The sequence below is a fragment of the Pogona vitticeps genome, chromosome 1 (assembly GCF_051106095.1).
Source record: "Pogona vitticeps strain Pit_001003342236 chromosome 1, PviZW2.1, whole genome shotgun sequence".
Classification (NCBI taxonomy): Eukaryota; Metazoa; Chordata; class Lepidosauria; order Squamata; family Agamidae; genus Pogona; species Pogona vitticeps.
The window spans coordinates 148,541,676-148,563,083 of NC_135783.1; the positions used below are offsets into that span (position 1 = coordinate 148,541,676).

General features: G+C 39.6%; 1 protein-coding gene and 1 pseudogene across 1 annotated transcript in view; one reads left to right on the plus strand and one right to left on the minus strand.

Moving 5' to 3' along the window:
• The window catches only part of RANBP17 (RAN binding protein 17), a 308,485-nt gene that overhangs the window by 196,314 nt on the left and 90,763 nt on the right, over positions 1–21,408 (minus strand). The window lies entirely within an intron of this gene.
• LOC140703446 (U1 spliceosomal RNA) lies at positions 3,890–4,040 on the plus strand (annotated as a pseudogene).

The following is a 21,408-nucleotide window of genomic DNA, read 5'->3' on the forward strand; positions in this document are numbered from 1 at the left end:
TCTCTTCTAAATATATACACAGGAAATAAAGATCTGTTTCTTCTAAAATGCTCTCTAATTGAATAAAAATTAGTGTAACTTTAAATATTGCTTCGGTTTTAACACCATTTAGTCTAGACATCTTTGATGGAGTATTAGTGTTAGCTAATGTCAAGCAGTTAGCCATTAGTAGCTATTATGAAGCTATTTAATACACGTGAAGAAGCAAAGTAACATGGTAATAATGGTGTATTATTCATTTGTAATCAGAGACCTGTAGCCAGTGCTTTCATTGGTTAGTCAAATTCCACCCCACCCAGTATCCTTCCCTAAGAAGCTGTGCTTTCAACACTGTTGCCTTGAGCCGCTAGAACAGTTGTACATATTCCTATTATAGAAGCAGAAAAGAAGTAGACAGTAACAAGGAGAGTCCATGTAGAACAGGTAATATTCAATCCTTTACATCCTGCAAGTAAATGTTGCCCACAACTAGCTATTCACCAGATTTACATTCGAATATTCAGCCCAAAATGAGACTCAAAACAACTCGAGGTAATAATGGCTGAACTATTGGTGTAAACTGCACTCATAAGGCTGATGTTAGCAGCAGCATTTTAAAAAAGAAATTAAGCATTTCTGACTTATGTCCTGAAGTTCCCAAGATTCCCATGTCATAAGAAAGCTGCAGAAGCCACGGGAAACGAGGAGCGAGTCTCTAATTACTAAAACTGGATGGTAGAAATTTTCAGTAATTAAAAACTTCTCACTCCTGTCCCACAGTTCCTTTTACCCCACAGAAGGCAGAAATTTTTAATTTCCCAAATTTTGCTGCTGCTGACATCATCAACCTTATGTGGTATAGACTGCATCAATAGTTCATCCACTGCATTTTGAAAAATACAATTAAAACAAAAACTTTAGTTATTAAAACATTACTAAATTAAAGAAAAGGAACGTGGTAGCACTGCGGGTTAAAATGCAGAAGCCTCTGTGCTGCAGGGTTGGAAGACCAGCAGTTGTAACAGCGAATCCATGCAATGGAGTGAGTTCCCGTCACTTCTCCCAGCTCCTTACCAACCTAGCAGTTTGAAAGCATGTAAATGCGAGTAGATAAATAGGTACCACCACAGTGGGAAGGTAATGGCGTTCCATGTCTAGTCGTGCTGGCCACGTGACCACGGAAACTGTCATCAGACAAACGCTGGCTCTACGGCTTGGAAATGGCGATAAGCACCGCATCCTAGAGTCGGACACGGCTGGACTATATGTCAAGGGGAACCTTTATCTTTACTAAATTAAAGAAAGACAATTTAAAATACATAGCACCTTCCTTCTGCGAATGTCCATTCATTAGTAGACTGTCAATTGTCAACAGCCTGTCTAAAAAAATATTTGCTTGCCTGAGAAAGGGCAACTGCAAGGAGCAAGTTTAGTCTCCCTTCACAGAGAGCTCCACCAAACACCAAGAGGGCCCATCACCAAATGTCCCTGTGAGAGTGGTAAGACAAAGGACCTCCCCCAAAGATCCCAGAACCCTGACAAGCTCAGATGAGATAACATGGGCCTTCAGATAGCTCCAGCATACAACTATATAGAACTTTACAGACCACAACCTGCCCTTAAACTGTTCACCTTTAAAATGACAAGGAGTATCCTTTCTTAGGGACATGGTGGCGCAGCGGGTTAAACCGTAGAAGCCTCTGTGCTGCAAGGTCAGAAGTCCAGCAGTCGTAAGATCGAATCCACGCAACAGAGTGAGCTCCCGCCGCTTGTCCCAGCTCCTGCCAACCTAGCAGTTCAAAAGCATGTCCCCCACCATCCAGTCCACTATTAAATCAGACACTGGTTTAGAAACTAAATGTCTGCCTATTGAAGGAAGAGGAGACAAAGCTGGGTTTCAACAGCATACTGGTGGCACTGAGACCCAAAATCCAGCTTTTCATGTGAGGTTAAATGCATGGCAGACAAGACAGAACCCAGATGGATCCCACAGGCCAACAGCCACAGTATTAAACAAAAAGGTCCCAGCACTACCTTCTGAATACACCCTTCCAGGAGAGATCAGAGTCAGTCAAGACAAATGCAGCCAAGAAGAGAAAAAACATTACTAATTGTATTAAAAGCTGTCAAGAGGTCTGGGAAAACCATAGAACACCCTTGCCCTGGCCAGTTCTCAGTGTAGATTGATCATCAAGTCAATAAAACCATAACTATCCCATAACCAGGGATGAAGCCAGACTGAGATGTATCTAGATAATCTCTTTCATCAAGGATCTCATAGACGTTTGAGGTTAGTACATACTTCTGCAACTTCTAAAGACTGGCCAGAAGCTATCCAATATAATGGGTTTGGGCAAAGGATCTTTTCAAGTACCGTATTTTTTGCTTCATAAGATGCACCTGACCTTAAGACGCACCTAAGTTTTAGAGGAGGAACACAGGGAAAATATATTCTGAACCAAATAGTGTAATAAAATATTAATAAACTATAACCGAATAACATCTGAACCATGTAAAGTAAACAGCAGTCAACAGTGGCATTAATATAGACAATTATCAGCCAGTGAGAAGACCTATACCACTCTACCTATATTTTACATTTCTTTTATCCACCTCCCCCCATGCTTATAGAAATGTCTCAATGACAGAATTGTTTGTTGTGTAACTCTGCCCAGCTACAGCTCAAGCCTATATTAAGTTAGAAATGGTTTGTCTGATTTGGCACTGCATTGAGAGGTCCCTTTTAGTTGTGTAGAGGATAAATAGTGGAATTAAACTATTTAACAGCTGGTTTTCCTTATTTACTTTAGGTTATGCAAAAGAACAGCAACACAAAGCTTTGATCCCATTCACCAGCAGTAGCACATGCTCAGCATAAGACCAAATCTCCATTTTCTGACATAATTGAACGTTTATAGCATGCAAGGCACAACAGGTTAGGCCACACAAAGCCATGAACCATGTTCTTGATGAGCCAAAAAAAAAAAAAATTAATATAAACTACAGTAGCTGAAATCAGGAAGCAGAAACTGTAATCCAGTTAGAAGTCACGAGGCACAGTTAGTTTCCTTGCTGCAACACCCTTTGGAAATACATTCTCTATTAGATGCCCAGAACTAGTTGAAAAGTTTGCAAGTTGAATCCAAATTTCCCATAGAAATGCATTGAAAATTAATTAATGCATTTTTATGGGGGGGGGGAGGTCAGAAACTTTAAAAAACTTAAAGGAAAGTCACTTACCAGGTACTGTAGACTGAGCCTTGCTCTTCACAGTGCCTTGGTAGACTCCAGAACAGCCAAAAAAAAGAGCCCTAAACAGCTAAAAGCCAGCAGGTAGTCAGCAGATGGCAGCCATTTTCTGCTCTTCTCTGCTCCTGCTCCTTTCCCCTCCCCTCTCCCCACCTAACAGCTGATCGGCGCTGGTCTGAACACTTCCTAGGCAGCTTTTAAAGCAAGTATGCACGTTTCTATACAAGCAGGTTTCAACTCAAACGGAGCACCTTTTCACCCAAGCACTAACCCCAAACAAACAGCTTTTAAACTAAATTTTACATTTTAAAACGACAATACCAGGCAGTCCCAGGTCTCTCTCCCAGCTCTCTAACTGCTTGGACTAGCAAGGAAGCAGACAAGCAGCCTCCTCACTAACTGAAAGTTTGAATTTCCCCGCTTTCCCTTCCTTCCCCGCATATTAGGTATGCTAATATCTGTGCACTGGAGGATTGTGGGAGGAACATCCAGCGCCTGATAGGAGTCCTGTGGGGCAACCCAAAACACTGAATAGCTCTCTTAGCCTCTTTCGGGACGGGGGCTGTGCAGCCCTGTTCTGATCAGGAGGTGCAGCCAGGGGGTCACCATGCCTTTGGGGGACAGGGCACAGAAAGGGGCAGGAGGTTCAGAGGCCATTCCAACTCATACCTGGCAGGGGACATACCGTGATTATCAAAGTGGTTTTCCCAGGGTGAGGCTCTTCTATTGCACTTTGGATGTGCTGACCCCTGTGATTTCCCCAAATATGGGAAAATCAACTGCCTAAGTGGGGGACTATGTGGTTTCCCCTAGTTTTTCTAGAATTACTCTTTCCCCTTTTGTCCTTACCTGTTTTCACTGCCTGCTGCCATAGGCCTGTTGGCCTTGCTAGTTTTCCAGATGGACTCCAGGAAGCAGATCCTAGAAAGCCAGCAGTGCAGAATGGTGGGGTCCAAACAGCAAGCAGTCTCTGGTGCTAATTCAGAGGTCTCCCAGCATGGCAGTGGGAGGTTTCTGGCTGGTGGTGGTTAAACCCCTTTTTTTTTTACTATATTCGTTCCATAAGACGCACATACTTTCTCCCCCACTATTTGGGTGTGTGTGCGTCTTATGGAGCAAAAAAAAAATGGTATATTGAAAGTCTGTCCTTTCACCCTTTTCATTTACCCATGCATCCAGTCTTCCTAGTTATTTTTATGAGCCAGGATGGGCAAAGGTTGCTCATATGTGGTTGTTCATACCTCTCTAAGGATTCTTAGATAGGACAAATTGAAAAGTATCATTATCACAGGTCAACCAGGAATCAGACTTGCATTCACTCATCTTTTATTTTTCACCATGTGCAAGTCATAACTCATCTGAATTATTTTATTTGCTGTGTATCTTACAAATTACTCTCAGCATAAGTCTGACCTATGTAAATATAACGATATAAGAGCTATGACAGCTACATGAGTGTGAAAGGGTTTTCTCAGCAAAAGCTAGTATCTTGATCAGATTAAATAAGCATGCAATATCTGCTATCATTGCAAGACATTATCATGGTTGATGCTACCATGTACACTAGATCCAACCATATAAACTGTACCATGCACCCACCATGTACAACACGATTTTTAATCTATTCAGTAAACTGATATCACTACAGAAAGCTAAGAGGCTGTAAAATGAAAAGCACAGCAAAGTTTAACTAGGTCATTATTATTTGAGCTCCTACAGACTCACGCCAATCCAATACATGTTTCTTTAGGACTAGGCCCCATTTAGGAGAGTAGGACATATTTTTGTTTGAAACGCAGCCCCAAATGTAATGGCACAAAAGAAGCAAGCTAGATAATTACTGTAATGGTTGTTCTCGGTTTTTCGGGCTCTTTGGCCGTGTTCTGAAGGTTGTTCTTCCTGACGTTTCGCCAGTCTCTGTGGCCGGCATCTTCAGAGGACAACAACCTGTAATCTGGTATAGTTGGCTTGGGAGTGCAGTATTTATGGCTGTGAGATAGGCTTTTGTCTTTTCTGTAGATGGGTGATTAGTGTGTACTGTTGTGGGTGTATTGTTGTGCTAAGGGGAAGAGATTATCTGTTCCTGTGGTTGATGGGTGTCATTAGCTGGTCTTTTGTGTGTAGTGATCCCCTGTCCTTGTGGGTGGGTGGAGTTTGTTGACCTTTTGCACGTAGTATGTTTGATAGCTGGGAGCCAAGTTTTGTTGAGCTTCAAACTTTCCTCTTTTTTGTTGAAACTGTGCTTGTGCTTGTGGATTTCAATGGCGTCCCTGTGCAGTCTGACGTAATGATTGCTGATGTTGTCCAGTATTTCAGTATTTTGAAATAGAATTTCATGTCCAGTTTGTTTCAGGACATGTTCAGCTACTGAAGATTTTTCTGGTTAATTACTGTAATGTTTTTTCCTCAATCTTTTTGCTGCTTGTAAATATTCCAATAAGCTTCCAAAGAAGTGGAAGGAACTCTTACCTTAAATCTACGTGGAATGGTCCAATTCAGCTGGTCTTTTTCCTATGACAAGAACCACACTAGGCACACTGGCAAATCGGAAAGCTCCAAAGAAAACACAAACCATGAAGTATTTACTTGACATCTTCCTACGTATTTTAGCCAACATTCTGGGTTTTTCTTTACACACTAAGGGGAAAAAAGCCTTTTCAATACAGACCATAGCTGGCCCATTTTTCGCATAAACTGAAATCCCTAAAGAAAAACACCTCTCTTATTATTTATATAAAGAATCTTGAAATGCTGCATAACCATTTCAAAACAAAGAATAATTTAAGCTGGTCAGTTCCTTTGTGGCTTAGAATGGGTATCACCACCAAATACTTCTTAAAAAGTGCAATCCCAGAAATCTATTGTTGGGAATATTTCAGAGTTTTTTAAAAAGAAGCATTGAAAGCACTCTCAATAGAGAGTAGAATGAAAAGTGATAGAAGCATCAGTTACGTCTCTTCTCAAAGCCTAAAATGCTGTTGTCCCTTTGTAACTAGATCAAGACCAGTACCTTAGGTCAATTAGAGGAGCTAGAGCTGGGCAGCTCATGAGTAACATATTGTTTTTGCACCAGGTTATCTATTGGGAGACAGTTAACTGGTCACAGGATTGCAACCAAATTCATGAAAATATTTTGAAAAGCTTTATATTTTCATGAGACTGATTTTTTTAAAAAAACTGCTACTATATTTAACTGTATGTTAGATGGTGACCATGCTAGTTTCCCCCCCCCCATAAATTGGAATATTCTCTATTTATCCATAATAAAAGTATTAGAAAAACTGTCAATAAATTTTCCGTTATAATTTAATCATCTGATATCTAAATTGTTGATAATGTGATCTCCTTGTTAAGCAAAAGTGTCTGGAGAAAATGATGGATTAATTGATGGATGGCTAAGGTTTCTCTGAAATATAATGGCTTACCCAATTTGATTTGATTTGTGTAAAATAACTTTCTCTAATAAACAATTTGCTCAGAGGCAATAGAAGAAATGAATGGTTATCAAACCAAACTTAATTAGTCTATCCTAGATTGATATTACTTGGGGAGTCTTCATTTTAATTGTGAAGGGCTGGATACAAAGAGTTTGGTTCATTATATTTTTCCTGGATAAACGCTATTGTGTAACTACCTATGGAATAATAACATGTGAATTCATTTTAATAAATGCTTGTAAAGTGAATTAGCTAATCATGCCACACTAAACATGAGTCCTTTAATTATTTTCAATACTTAACTGGTACTTCAGTGTTGTTGTGGATAGTCTGTAAAAGCGATTTGTATCTGATCTGCCAAACTAATTATAATGTATAAACTACATAGCTTAACAGTTTTGCAATGCCCGTAATGATCTCCTCCATAGCAAGGAACACAATTTAAATTATGGAAAAGAACAGAGGAAGAACTAGATATTAACATGCTCACAGAGGAAAACTAAATGATCAAAATATTATACAATTCCAGTAATGTCATTCCTCCCTTTTAAGGAAAGTTATTCTTGAAAGAGTTACATAAAATGCTTTATATGTCGAAAAAAGTTTTATAAATAGATCTTGTTAATTCAGAGTGGAGGTTAATCTTTTCTCCATGCTTCTCTGCTAAAGCTGAGTTTAGCCGTTTTATCTGTTAGTACAGACTCTTGTCAAACAGGCTGTAAAGCCAGAAATAGCAAACGATGTTATCTACTATCTTATTTATTGAGATCAGCAACTGCCTTCTGACGAGAAATCAATGTTGCCATGCTGAAAAAATTTCTAATAAACAAATCCACGTTCATTTAGAGTCCAGAGAACTAGAAACACAATAGATAACCTGATCTATAACCCAAAAGGAGAAAGAGCACTGAAATATCAAGTGTTCTAATCTGTTCTTCAATAGTGGCAGATTCACAGAAAAGCTCTACCAATACAATGCAGTAACCTGGATACAGACTCAGAAGCTGCTGCCACCAGATGACATTAGGCCCAAGCACCACTGGGACAGTGCTCCTCCTCCACCAGAGACACCTCCATTTGGGCTTCTCCCTCTGTGGGAAGGGATGGAACCTAGGAGGAACAGTCTGGCCCAAAAGGAAGAAAAGGCCTCAGCTGAGGTTCAGATTTTGTTGTATCAAGTTACTCATTTGGAACTCTCCCCAATAGTGCAATGGCCGGGCTGCTTTGGGCCTCATAGATTCCTGATGTTGGTCTGAACATAACAATGAGGTATCAACAACTCATGAGATACCAGGCAGACAATGAACTTTACAAGGCTGAAGTTACCGATCAATACTCCTATTTGAGAAGATAAGGAGCAATGCACCCTTAATAATAATGAAGATGAAGAAGTGTAAAAGTTGTGTATTTGTCTGCTTCCCTTTTGTAGTTCTCATGTCACAGAAATTTGATGTTGCAACTTCGTGTGGTAAGAATACCCAGTTTCCAGCTGACCATACAGCAAGTGTTTTCTGTAGTCCATCTTTCTATTGTTTTCCATATTGTAAATGTTCTTTTCAGTAGGGATAGTAGGTCCAACCTTCCAAGACAGTCCAGGCTTGGTTTGATCAAGGATCCACTTGTTTAAATTTCTGGCAGTCCATGGTGACCGCAATGTTCTCCTCCTGCATCATATTTCAAACAAATCATTTTCCCCTTGGCAGTTTTCTTTACTATCCAGCTTTCACATCCATATATGGTTATCAGAAATACAAGAGTGTGAAGGATCTTGGTCTTGGGTCCAGTGACATATCCTTACCCTTTATCATATTTTCTAACTCCTTCATTGCTGCATTTCTGAGTCTCATCTTTTGATTTTTTTTCACTGCAATCTCCATTTGGACTAATGATTGAAACAAGGTATACGAAAACTCTAATTATTGCAATAAAGAAATTGAAATTATAGTAGTACATTCAGCATTTCTGTTTCTTGCCAATATGTCACAGTTTTGCAGATGCTTGAGTTGGAGGCACAATATGCAAACGTCTTAAAAATTAAACCATGTTCTCCCCAGAATTGTGGACTGAAAACAGTATAGCATAATATATCCTACAAATCTGTTGACATGGGATATAGTATTTTTACTTTTTTGAAAATCAAAATTTGTTTTGGTCATTTCCTTCTTAGGTGTTTGAATTATTTTAGAAGCCAGCAACATTTGCATAGTAGTACTCCCAAATAAGGATACAAGCTGGATTTTCTTCACTTAATTCCATCTGGCCCTTACAAAAGCAACCACATGACTGACCAGTGGGGGGCAGGTCTTCTTGGGTGGCGAGGACATTGGGAGGCATAGTCTTGCTGCTCATTAGGCTCTATAGAGGATGCTTCCTGAAAAACTACAACCTTCAGGAAGCACCAAGGCAGTTTGGTCTTTAAAACAAAACAAAATGACTTTAAAAACAGAAAGGAAAGGCCAGGGATAGTAGTCGATAGTACAAACGAGTGACTCCCAACCTGGGGTTCATGTAATCCCCAGAGGTACAAACAAGGACATTTGGGGGTACGTGAAAAATACTGAATAATGGCAAGTAAGGTAGATATGTCAACAGTGTAGAACAATATACAAGTCAAAAGTTGTGAAATTAATTGAACATTATGATGAGTGGCAGACCTAGTTTCTTCATTATTTAATCTCGAGCAAAGTTTAGAAATGTTCAGATGTGTGGTTTGTTTGTTTGTTTGTTTGTTTTTCACTCCAGATTCCTGCCTGGAAGATTCTTGGAGAATTCTAAGAGTTGGAGTCAAATTCTTGGAGGTGCTGCCTGGGGAATTTTGAGGGTTACAGTCCAAGAAAAAATGAAAGATATCCTTACTCTTCACTTTATGCTTCTTTGTCTCATTTATATATATTTCAGAAAACATGCTGTCCATGAAAATATATATATATTTTCCTTCAATCCAATCATCACACCCAGCAGTCACAGCATACATTGCTGTGTTATCCTCATGGACTGGAATTTGGAACAACTCTTCTGTGCCACTGTTTCTAGGAACTGAGCATTTGGCTAAGCTAGAATACACAATGACCAAAATGAGGGGCAATTCCAAACTGGAGACTTGGTTTTGAAATCCCCCTGTAATGAGCCTACTTGATATGGGCATCTTTCAGTAAAGCCGGTCCAGAAAAAATGAAGCTTCTGAAGCTGCCTGGCATGAAATTTTGCCTTTAAAATACCATCTGGAGAGTATCAATGTGACCAGGACATTGGCTAGGCACCATCATAATCATCAGTAAGTAGCATATACACTTCCTTGTGGCAGGAAGGTCTTAACGTGGCTAATCCCAACTTTCACACACAGATGCTGATTTTTTTTAAAATTGGGATCAATCTGTTCTCATCTTTATTGATAACAAAAGGCACAGTTTTAAAGATACAGTCGTGCCCCGCTTTACGATTACCCCATTTAACGACGAATCTGCTTCACAACAATGTTTCAATTTTTTTTTTTTTTTTTTTTTTTTTTTTTTTTTTGGCTTTGCGAAGATTGGTTCCCTGCTTTGGGAACCGATTCTTCACATTACGATGATCAAAAACAGCTGGTCGTCGGGTTTCAAAATGGTCCCCCACTGTGCTTAGGGACTGATTCCTCGCTGCACAGGCACATAAAATGGCCGCCCCTATGGAGGATCTTCGCTGGATGGTGAGTTTTCAGCCCATTGGAACACACTGAACGGTTTTCAATCAATTTCAATTGGCTTTTTATTTCGCTTTACGACGTTTTAGCTCTACAGTGATTTCGCTGGAACAAATTAACGTCCTCAAGCGAGGCACCACTGTATAGTCAAACACTATTCATATCTGGGTGGAAGTCTGATGACCTGACAAAAATGTTATCTGAATGTACTAGCAGACACTTTATGAAGACTGTCAGGAATGAGAAGATACCACCAGCAGGATTCCTTACTGGAAGAGAGGTCCAACATACTCATATAAAAGTGAAGATACTTCCAGTGCACCACAAATATAGGTGTATATATATAAGCTCTGACCAGAAGGTCCTTGCTGATGTTGCCACAATAACAGAATCCGAGGTCTTCATCTTAAAGCTTCCATATAAGAAGTCAAACCAACTGTCTCTCAAACTCAGTATCCTCTACTCTGACTGGCAGCAGCTCTTTAGGGTTTTGGACAAAAGTATGCCTCATCCCGTATATTTATGCCAGGGTCTGCACTAGAGCCCTTTAACATGCAAAATATGAGCCGTGTCATTGAACTGTAGTCTTCTATTACTGATGATGATGCAATTTCAGCTCCAGATGTATTTGCATGCCTTCTTTCTTTTGTAGGCACAGTCGTAAGAATTTATTAAATTCTAGAATATGTTTGCTCTGGAGAAAGTGGCTCACCGGATTTGATTAACAACACAGGTTTCACAGCTGAGACAAAGAGCTTGTGTTTATGGGAAATCAGATGGAAGTATATCCCACAATCCCATTCCTAGGAACCTTCACATTCTGGGATATTACCCAAAGATTGGCTGTTAGTTCCCAGATCAGCACGAAGGGCTGGAGCGCATCACATACCCTGCACGCTGACATTATCATATGGTTATCAGAATTTCTTTCATGGGAAGCGAGGATTCTAGTTATCAAGAACAAACAACATCTGCTGGGGAAAAAAGGGTTCTCCGTTGGTTTGTCAGATTTCAGTCAAACTCTTTAACTGGAATCACAAAAGAATGACTGGATGTTTGTAGCTTTTTCTCCAGAAAAGGAAAAAGTTCTATCCTACTTTCTTTCTAAAAGCTTCCAATCTGTATACTGTAAGAGCATTGCCAAGGCAGCTTTAAAAATCAGAACACATCTTCCAACCATGGGACCAAATATTTTTATGTATGACTACACAGTTCTAGTTGAAAACTGAACTCATTGATTGTGACACTTGCTAAAAGGAAATAGATAAGCATTTTCCCTTTATTAAGTAGACCAACCTTGGCTGAAATTAGACTGTGCATAAAACCAGAAAAAAAGCCTACCGATGATAGTTCAAAACCCTTCCTTAGCACAATTTCAGTGTATTTAGATATTGCCCTATATTTGAACTATGTTGATTTCCTGACACAGATACTCTTATGTACCTATTAGGACACAAATGGGTGGCAGTGATTCAGGGGAGAGGTTTTGGTCAAATTGAGCAATTGCATGTGTTGATTTATTTATACAGCTTGCTAGAGCAAAGCCATACCTTTAATAATTGTTGTGGGTTTTTAGATTAAAGTGTCTATGATAACATGATTCCCCCTTTTGCCCTTTTGTAGGTCTGTGACAAAACTAGGCAGAGAGCTGAGGAGGGAGAGTTCATCAACAATGAGGTAAGCAGGAACTTATTGCTAGACAGAAAAAGACTGAGGACAGAGCTTTGTGAAAGAAAAGGCAAAAGGCTCTTGCCTTAATTTATACCTTTGTTTTGGAGCTGTTCTCTGCTTCCATCTGTGTACCCCTGTGGTGATGGAGCAGCAACACAAACTAGGTTTGTCCAGAACACCAAGTTCAGACTAAACAGTAAAGTACAGTTAACATATGCAAAGGTTCACAACTTCAAACTGTGATGTACAGTTACTGAGACTGGGGAGGACAGGCATAAAAACATTGGTTCAGTGATATATCTGAATTGAGCCATTGAGACACATTTATTAGAACACATGAATATCTATCCAGTTTTTGTGTGATATGTTAAATGTGAATTTATGAGCTTAAATACATTTTAAACAAAACTGATCTGAAAACCATCTACTATTCTCTTGATTTATTAACATTCCTCACACCACAAAAATACCAGCCATTAAATGGTTTGGGGTACATATTTTGGCACACATTTTAGCACAATCACAGAAAGATCCTGTATACACTAATGGAAACTTTTGTCCTTTATATGACATTGAAGAGTGACTATGAAATTTTCCCCAGTTGGTAGTGAACTAGAGATTGAAGAAAATTGAAGCAAGAAATATGGTTTGTGAACATATACATTAAAACTGTTTTTTGTTTGCTTGTTTGTTTTGCTAAAGGGAAGAAACTGAACAGAATGATTTACAACTAGGGTATGAGCTACAGTCTGAAGGAAGAGTGCTGAAAAACATTGCCTGAAATGTTCAACATTCTTACAACATGTCAATGTTAAGGCAGTATTATCATTTAGAAGAGTGCATTATCTTTTAACTTTTAAAAAAAAAAAACCTTTAAAAAGCAAAACAGATATCCTGCCATAAAAATATCAATAGCTTGGAAGTAATTAATGACTGCAACTTTTTGCACACATACCCAATCCAGAAAATACAGTATCAGCAATAACATAAAACTGTTAAACAGAAAAAGGGTATTGCTGCTAGGGATGAGACTTTCAGGTTAATACTAACAGGGGAAAAAACCATGCAAGAGGCTCTTAATTTTCTCATCATATTTTTTCCACAAGTTTCTGACAGAAAACTCTGAAATTCAATTCAATTGGTTTAACTAAACAGATGGTCAAGAAAGTGTTGCATTTCTAGTGGTCTGCCTTTGCTCTTTTCTCTCCCTCTCCTTGTCACTGACACCATACACCTCCACAGTGTCCCCATCTGCCCTATTATCCTCGCCTCTCTTGTATCACCCCCACTGGATTTAACCTTTACTGCTTTTCTGGAATAGCACCAGAAAAACTAATGGGGAAAAATATGAACCATGATGAGCCGAAAGAAGAAGTCTATTTCAAGATAAACAAAAGGAGCAGTGCAGGACAAAATCAAAACCAAAAAAGGCATCCCCCCAAAAGAAAATGAAAAGTTTCTACTACGCACTGCCCTAATTGTTACTCCCAATATTAATCCATTATTGACAGCACTACTTTTTATCATGTTACTTCCAAATTCTGCAAAAGAAAGATGTGTTCAATGAGCAAATCAGGCCATGTATCATGTACATTATATCTATCCAGTGATATTTTCACTATATTTTGAGGTAGTGTGTGTGTGGGGGGGAAGAATGTAGAGAAGTCTAAGAAACATATCCTAAATAAGGCAGGGAGGTCAGTAATCCAAAATCAATACAAACAGTTCCAGGAACAAATAATCCCCAGGGAAAAGGCAGATATACAGAAAACCACCAGCAATTAAATTAGTAAGTTTCCTTTTTTTTTAAAGCTTGCCCCTTCAGAATGCTTTTTATACAACCCTTAGGATCCTTCATTTTGCTCCTTCTCTTCGAATACAACCCCACTTGAGCTTCCTCTTCCATTCCCTTCTGCTATTTATTACACCTTTTCTTAGTTTTGCTCAAGTTCCCATACCTGAATTTCCTCAGCCTTTCTTTCTGCTTTTTCCACAATACATAGCACATACAGCAAATACTCCAGTGTTGCACAATGTATATATCTAAACAAAAATTGCTCCAAACTCACAATATATGAGATTTTTGCAGGGCATGCCCTTTTCTAGCTCCTTCTGAAGCTAGGTGATTCATTAATGATATAGTGTCCTGAAAGCCTTATAGAAGTAACATCATATCACACAATGGAAACAGAATGCCAACAACAAAAAGATTTTTTAAAACCCACTACGTTAAAGGATAATAGTAATTGAAAGGGAAAACAATATTAATTACAAGGCATAAACTCAAGTCTGGCTTAAGGTGATTCTTTCTGAGGTTTTCTAAGTATAAAGAACTCAGAAGTGGTTTATCCATTCCCTTCTTCTGGGACTGTGTAGTTCACCAAAGGCTACACAGGCTGGTTCTTCTACAAGTCACAGTGGGGAATCAAACTTCCAATCCTCCAGCCTTCACTAAGCTATCCAGCCAGTTGAAAAGTAAAGCACCCTTGGAGAAATTTCTAGCAGCGCCATTCTGTTTTGCTCAACACTACCAACCTTTTTATAAGATGATAATCAACTTTTTCATTAGTACTAGAATTCACCTACTTGTTTGAAATTAGCCTAGGTGGTATAATTTCCCTTCCTGTACTGTGAGGTCTTTGTAGGAATGTAGCCAGGTATATGGTCTGTCTGACAGTATGAGAGGAGAGGCAAACCTCGGCTGCCTGGGCAACCACAGTGTTATTAGTATGATGTCGGTGTTGTCAGTGGAAACTGGGCAAAGGCATAGAGGAGGTTTGTTGACCACTGTTAAAGGCATCACCTAGAGATTTGCTGACAGGTGGGCCTCTGGAGTAATAGAGGTGACACTGATAATTGTGGTGGGATGTGAACAGGTCTATCACGGGGATTCCCATCTTCTGAAGATCTCCACAACCAATGATGGATGTAGTTTCCATTTGTGGAGAGACGGCCTTCTTCGGCTTAATAAGTCTGTCTGGATGTTTTCTTGGCCTAGAAGACTGATTGCTATTAACCAGATGTGATTGTATCTGTACTAGTTCTAGAGTTGTGTGGAGAGTGCTGTAACGGAATAAATCCCTCCTTAATTATTCTAACCATAAAAAGGGAATTCTGAGTAGGTGAAGGAGCCTCTCTGATCCAAAGACCACCACCCTTTGATCCCAGGCTGGGTGAACACCTAGAGGGTGCATGCCCTGGCACAATGGGCACACTAGATTTTTACCTGTCTCATCTTCCTGGGAGAGAAATACTCCTGATTGTGTACTTCTGAGACTTATGTGAACCAGACAAGGCAGTTCACTCAAATAACAACATTAGTAAACTTAGCCAATGGCTAGGGTTTCCTGTAGAGTCACTCACTCATCCCCAAGAACCACACTTGGGTAAAAATATATAAGATTTCTTTAAAATTGTAAAGGTAAAAAGAAGTAAAAAAGAGAGAAGTTGTACATGTTTGTTGATGTAAACAGCTACATAAACATTCAGGTATTTATGTAAGCCAGCTAAAGCAGAGCCCCTCCAGAAAATAACAAAACACCTAACACTCTCTAATTGCCTCTACATTACCATGTCAGTTTTAACAAGCAAACGAAAAAGTATAAATCTCCTCCTCGTCCCTCATGCCTTCAAGCATGCCAGTAAGCAAGCAAGAAGAGGGGTTCCTTCCCCCATTTTCTTTACTAGGTCTTAAATCCCCTTTTGCTAGGCACCCTGTTAACCAATCAGATTCATATACTTTGTTCAGTAACGTCACTCTCAGAAAGCAACTTTTCTTCAGCCCCACTTTTCTTTCTCATGGGATTCATCTTCAGTCAGCAATTCCAGCTGGAATGTGTTATCTCTGTCTCTGGCTGATTCATCCTTGAGCAGGCTGGTAACAGATGAAAACATTCCCCCTCTTATGCAAGTAAACACCACCTGTAAACGGTCCTGAGAACAAAGGACTACATAGCCCATATCCTCACAAGTGCCACTAGTGATTTTGATCTTGTGTCTCCTTGCTTGTTGATGTAACATACTACTATGCTATTGTCTATTGTGAGTTGTACCATGCAGTGACAAGACAACTGATGAAAAGCTCTTACAGCTTTGAAAGCTGCCAACAGTTCTACTGTAGTTTGTTTATTAGTAGCCTTGATTCGGGGGGGGGGGGAGGGACTACCTGGAACTACCTGCCATGTATGCTGTATCTTCATTAGTGAGGTCTCCATCCCACGTTGAATGCATCTGTGGTAGTTATCATCATCAATTTGGACATTTGGGATGGTTATCCTATAATATCCTGCAACATCATTACAGGTATCATTACAAGGAGGTATACAGTGGAACTCTATGGCACAGGTTTCCTGGCACAGGTTTCCTAAATGCCCAGTGGTTCAAAGTGATGGCTTCGGGTGAAGGGCTTTAGATGGTCATGGAAAACAGGCAATTGATTAAATTTGTGCACTGCCCCATTAGTGCAAATACACTACTCTGGATAATTTACAATCAACTAAAACAATAAATATAATAAAGAACAGAAAATAACAGTCAAAATAACAAAATAACAGGATGATGGGTTGCATAAGAATGAGAAATGAAATGAAAACAATTTGTAAGAGTACAAATAGAAATAGAAAACACACATCTACACACCAGCGCATTCTTTCATAACATGGCTCCATGTTATACTGCACATGCCAAATAACAACAAGCAGAGCAGGAGCAACAGCAGAAAATCAACAATGAGATTTACATAAACTTTTAACATGGTTTTACAGGGTTAGCTTTTAGATATATGTTTTGGGGGGTATTCTTAACATGCTTAGAGGCTTAGGAATGTTTTTATACATTCTTATTTAAAGAACGTTGATATTTTTCTATGTATGTGCAAGAAGATTTTTAAGACTTTTAAACACTGCTTTTTTAAAAATTATATATTCTAGAGAGGTATCCTCTGCCTTTATAAGCTATAAGCTTTTGTATTTTCAGAACATAACTAAAATTCTCATTTTTCTTTTTTATTCTTAAATTATATTTTGTTCCTGTCTTTTAAAGTATTTGCCTGCAATGTAAGTTTGAATACTTGTATCATGATTTAAACTGAATCCATGCAGCGTGGACGTGGAGTGTCTTCAGCCAGAGTAAAGCGATTGGTACTTAGCATTCATGTTGATATAGCAATCCTCTGTAATGGCATTGGTCCTCATGCTGCAATGGATCTGCTGCCCCAAAGGTATGTCCTGTGTTTGTTGGGTGTGTATGATCATGATGTCACTTCAATGCTTTTGCCTTCTGAGTAGTACCACAGTGAAGGTAATACTACTGAATAGTACCAACAGGGAAGGTGGGTCAATGTTGGCTTGCCTTGGCAAAATCACTGATGATGCCAGAAGGACTATTCTGGGCCAATGCAACAAGGATGGCTCTTGGCTTGTTTGCATTTCAGGTGCCAGAAGAGTGGGGAATTCAATAGTGATGAGAGGACCAGTGGTGACTCAGCACTAGAAGTGAAGTTCTTGGATTTAAGGTCTTTCTTCCTCTTCTTTTTCTTAGGCTCGTCCTGACTGGTAATATGTGTTTTGCCTTAGAATGTCTCTTATGTGATTTTGGTGCTGATATCATTGTTGGCATTGAGAGGAACCAAACAGAGGCCACAGTTTCAGTGGCAGTGAAAGTTTTCACTGCCTTGTTAGATGTCACGGTTGAGGTAGACTGAGTAGATGGGGAAATTCGCTTTGCCAAAGAAGAGATTTTAGCTTTATTTCTTTCTTCTTTCTCCCAGGCAAAGACAAAAAGAATGGCTCTCAACTAAGAGGATCTTGGCATCATAGGACGGGCATTTTTCAAAGAGAAGTGCCATGGACAAGAATGGTTTGAAGAACCAGAAGTGACCAAGCAGGAAGAGATTGAATCTCTCTCTTTTTGGGGGGGGGGGGGAGAAGGGAGAAAAACAGGTGGCATAGGGGTGGAAAGGCAGAGACAAAAGGGAAACAAAATGCAAGGTACTCAGTTATCAAGTGGTCAAGGTCAGAGAAGTTCCCAAATATCGGAGAAGTTATCAAGGTCAGAGAAGTTCCCAAATACCACTGCTCCTTTGGTGGTTAAAAAAAAGGAATTTAATTAAGGAAGGGATGGTTGCCAGGCATGTGAGGTAGAGGGAGTGGGACTTTTCCCAGGTGTCTCTGCACATGTACAGTAAACCCATTAGTGTTCACAGAGACCACAAAGGAGGAGTTCTATGCTTTAAAAATCTTATTTCTCTCATGAAATGAATAAAGTAATTCTATGTGTACATGAAGGGAGATTTTCCCTTTATCAAAATAAGCAGTTCCTCCTACACAGTCAAGAATTTGGAGCAGGTCTAATACTTACGGTACAGCAAGTCACAATCTTGACTGAGGTTTCCAGGAGCTATTCAAACTGGGGTAAATTAAAGCCATCAATAATGTAAAAACTATTAAGTGTTCTGAATTATTCCTTTCCTCCAAAGCCAAAATCTTTTATTAACCTAGATGAAGAATCATTTATACCATCTCTCTCATTGTCCATACACTAAACACCAGAGCACTACTTCAAAGAACTCTGCCGAGGCACTGGATAGATCCCAGCAATGATTAGAAAGACACAGAACACAATGTTTACTTTATCCAGACAAATCCAAGTACGTTTATGAACAAATCAAGTAACAACAGAAACTGAGTATTTTGCTATCATCCTTCCGTCGAGGGAGGCCCGGAAGGAAAAAACAAGAAACCAGGCCTTCTTGGCGGTGGCTCCTCGTCTTTGGAATAGCCTCCCTCCTGAGATTCGCATGGCCCCTTCCCTGGGCATCTTCAAACGCCAAATGAAAACCTGACTGTTTAAGCAAGCCTTTCCTCCATCCACTGTCTGGTTTTGTTTCTTGTGTTTTCTCCCATCTTGGATCATCTTGTTTTTTAGTAATACAGTGGTGCCTCGCATAGTGACGTTAATCAGTGCAGCAAAAATCGCTGCAAAGCGATTTCGTCGCTATGCGATTTGAAAAAGCCCATAGCAATGCATTGAAACCCCTTCAATATGTTCCTATGGGCTTAAAACTGACCTTTAAGCGAAGATCCTCCATATGGCGGCCATTTTCGCTGCCCGGTAAGTGAGGAATCTGTCCCTAAAGACAACGGATGGACTTTTTTTTAACCGGCGGCCATTTTGGAACCGCCGATCAGCTGGGGGAAAATGATCGCTTTGCGATAATCAGTAAGCAAAACAGGGTACCGATCATCGCAAAGCAATTTTTCCCCATTTAAAACATCGCAATGCGATTGCAAAAGCGATCGCAAAAAGTTCGTCGGTATGCGATTTCGTCGTTAAACGGGGCACCCGCTAAGCGAGGCACCATTGTATATTGTTATGATTTTAAATTCTAATTCTTATATGATATGTTGTTACCCACCCAGAGTAGTCTATATAACTAGATGTGCGGGCTATAAATGTAATAAATAAATAAATAAATAAATAAATAAATAAATAAATAAATAAATAAATAAATAAATAAATAAATAAATACATACATACATACATACATACATACATACATACATACATACATACATACATACATACATACATAAAATATACTTTAAAATTATTTAACAGATAACTGATTAATTCCTTTTATTCGTTCATTCATTCATTCGGCTCACCAAGGCTTTTCCTCAAAACACCTTTCCTGACTCTAGAGTACAATAATCATCTGTGAAGATACAGCAGTCTGGGTCATGCCACCTTTGGAAGTTTCTCTATTCCTCTGCCCTTTTCCATATTGAGGTGGGGAAACCCAAGAAAGGCGCAGAGGTGGGAGAATCTTTCGAAGTCAAGGTGAACAGTTTCTCTCCGCTCTCTGGCACTCAAACCCCTTTCTGTGGTTGTCCCTTTTAGGAAGTGCTACCCATTAGCTGCCACCACCCACAGAACCACCACAGACACTTTCTTCTTGACTCAAACTCCAGTACCTTAGCGAAGTGGTCAAGATAGAACAAGGTACAAAATAATCTTGATCTCTTCAAAGAAGGTACACACTTAGGAAAATAAGAAAGTTCTCACCAACCTAGCTCTTACTTATTCCTACCCCATGCTGTTATCTGAATGTGGTCTACTATCAGATAGGCAGACCCACCCTGGGGAGACAGAGTTGATTCCTGATGTGCATACGCTGACTTCTCTCCCCACCCACACTGTGCTGGCAATGTCCTGCATTTCTCAGGCTTTTAAAAACAGAGAATGAAAGCTTGGTGTTACAGATGCCTTGAGTACCTGCCACTGATGCTAACTCTTTGAAGTCTCTTTCAGACTAATGGATTGCTTACTTAATGGGGATTAATCCCTTATGTACCAAATGTCATTTCCTTGGGCAGGAAGGAATTTCCCCAGAGAGTCTAACACACATACATATCAAAACCTGCTTTGAACCAGTCCTCAGATAAACAAACAGGAGACTCATGGACCCATCTTCTTTGAAATCTATCTTGGCTAATTCTTCCTGGCAATCACAGGGACAGAGGACAACTCACATGGTTTCTTTCTTCAATTTAGTCTTCCCAGCCAACGTCATGATTTCTTCCAGCACACATTATTATTTCCTGTAGTCCATTTCCAGTTTTGTTACACCATGTAACGAAAGCAGATGTGGCCTGCCAAGCATAGCACTCTCTAACCCTGTCTATCTAATTGTATCACAGTTAAGCAATGCATTCATGGCACAGTGGTTAAAATGTAGTACTGTACTGAAATTCTGCTCATGACCTGAGTTGAATCTTGAGCTCAGGTAGCCAACTTGAGGTTGACTCAGCCTTCCATCCTTTTGAGCTCAGTAAACTGAATATCAAACTCATTGATGGGAGGTGGGGGAATGTGTCGCCTGCATACAGTGGACCCTCGACTTACAGACGGCTCAACTTACAGACTTTTCAAGTTACAGACTTCTCTGGCTGCAAAATTTAGGTTCGACTTGCAGCTGGAGAATCGACCTACAGACCAGAAAAGAAAAAAAAAACCAAAATGGAACAAAAATGGAACAAAAACGGCCGGTTACGGGATTAATCAGTTTTCAATGCTTTGTAGGTCAATGGAGACTCGACCTACAGACTTTTCGACCTGCAGCCACCGTTCCAATACGGATTAATTCCATAAGTAGAGGGCCCACTGTAATTAAATTATAAACCTCCCAGAGAGAGCTTTAGGCAGTCTGGGTTATATATAAGCAGCATACTTTGCTTTTTTCCCTTTTTTTCCAAGTAGAACTCACATTATAGAATAAAACTGGCATTTTGAATTATCATTAAAATAATCTGTCTATTCCTATAAATTAAAAAAGTACAAATTTTAATTTGTCACATCTACTTGTAGGCCCACTTGTATTTTAACTGTGTAACC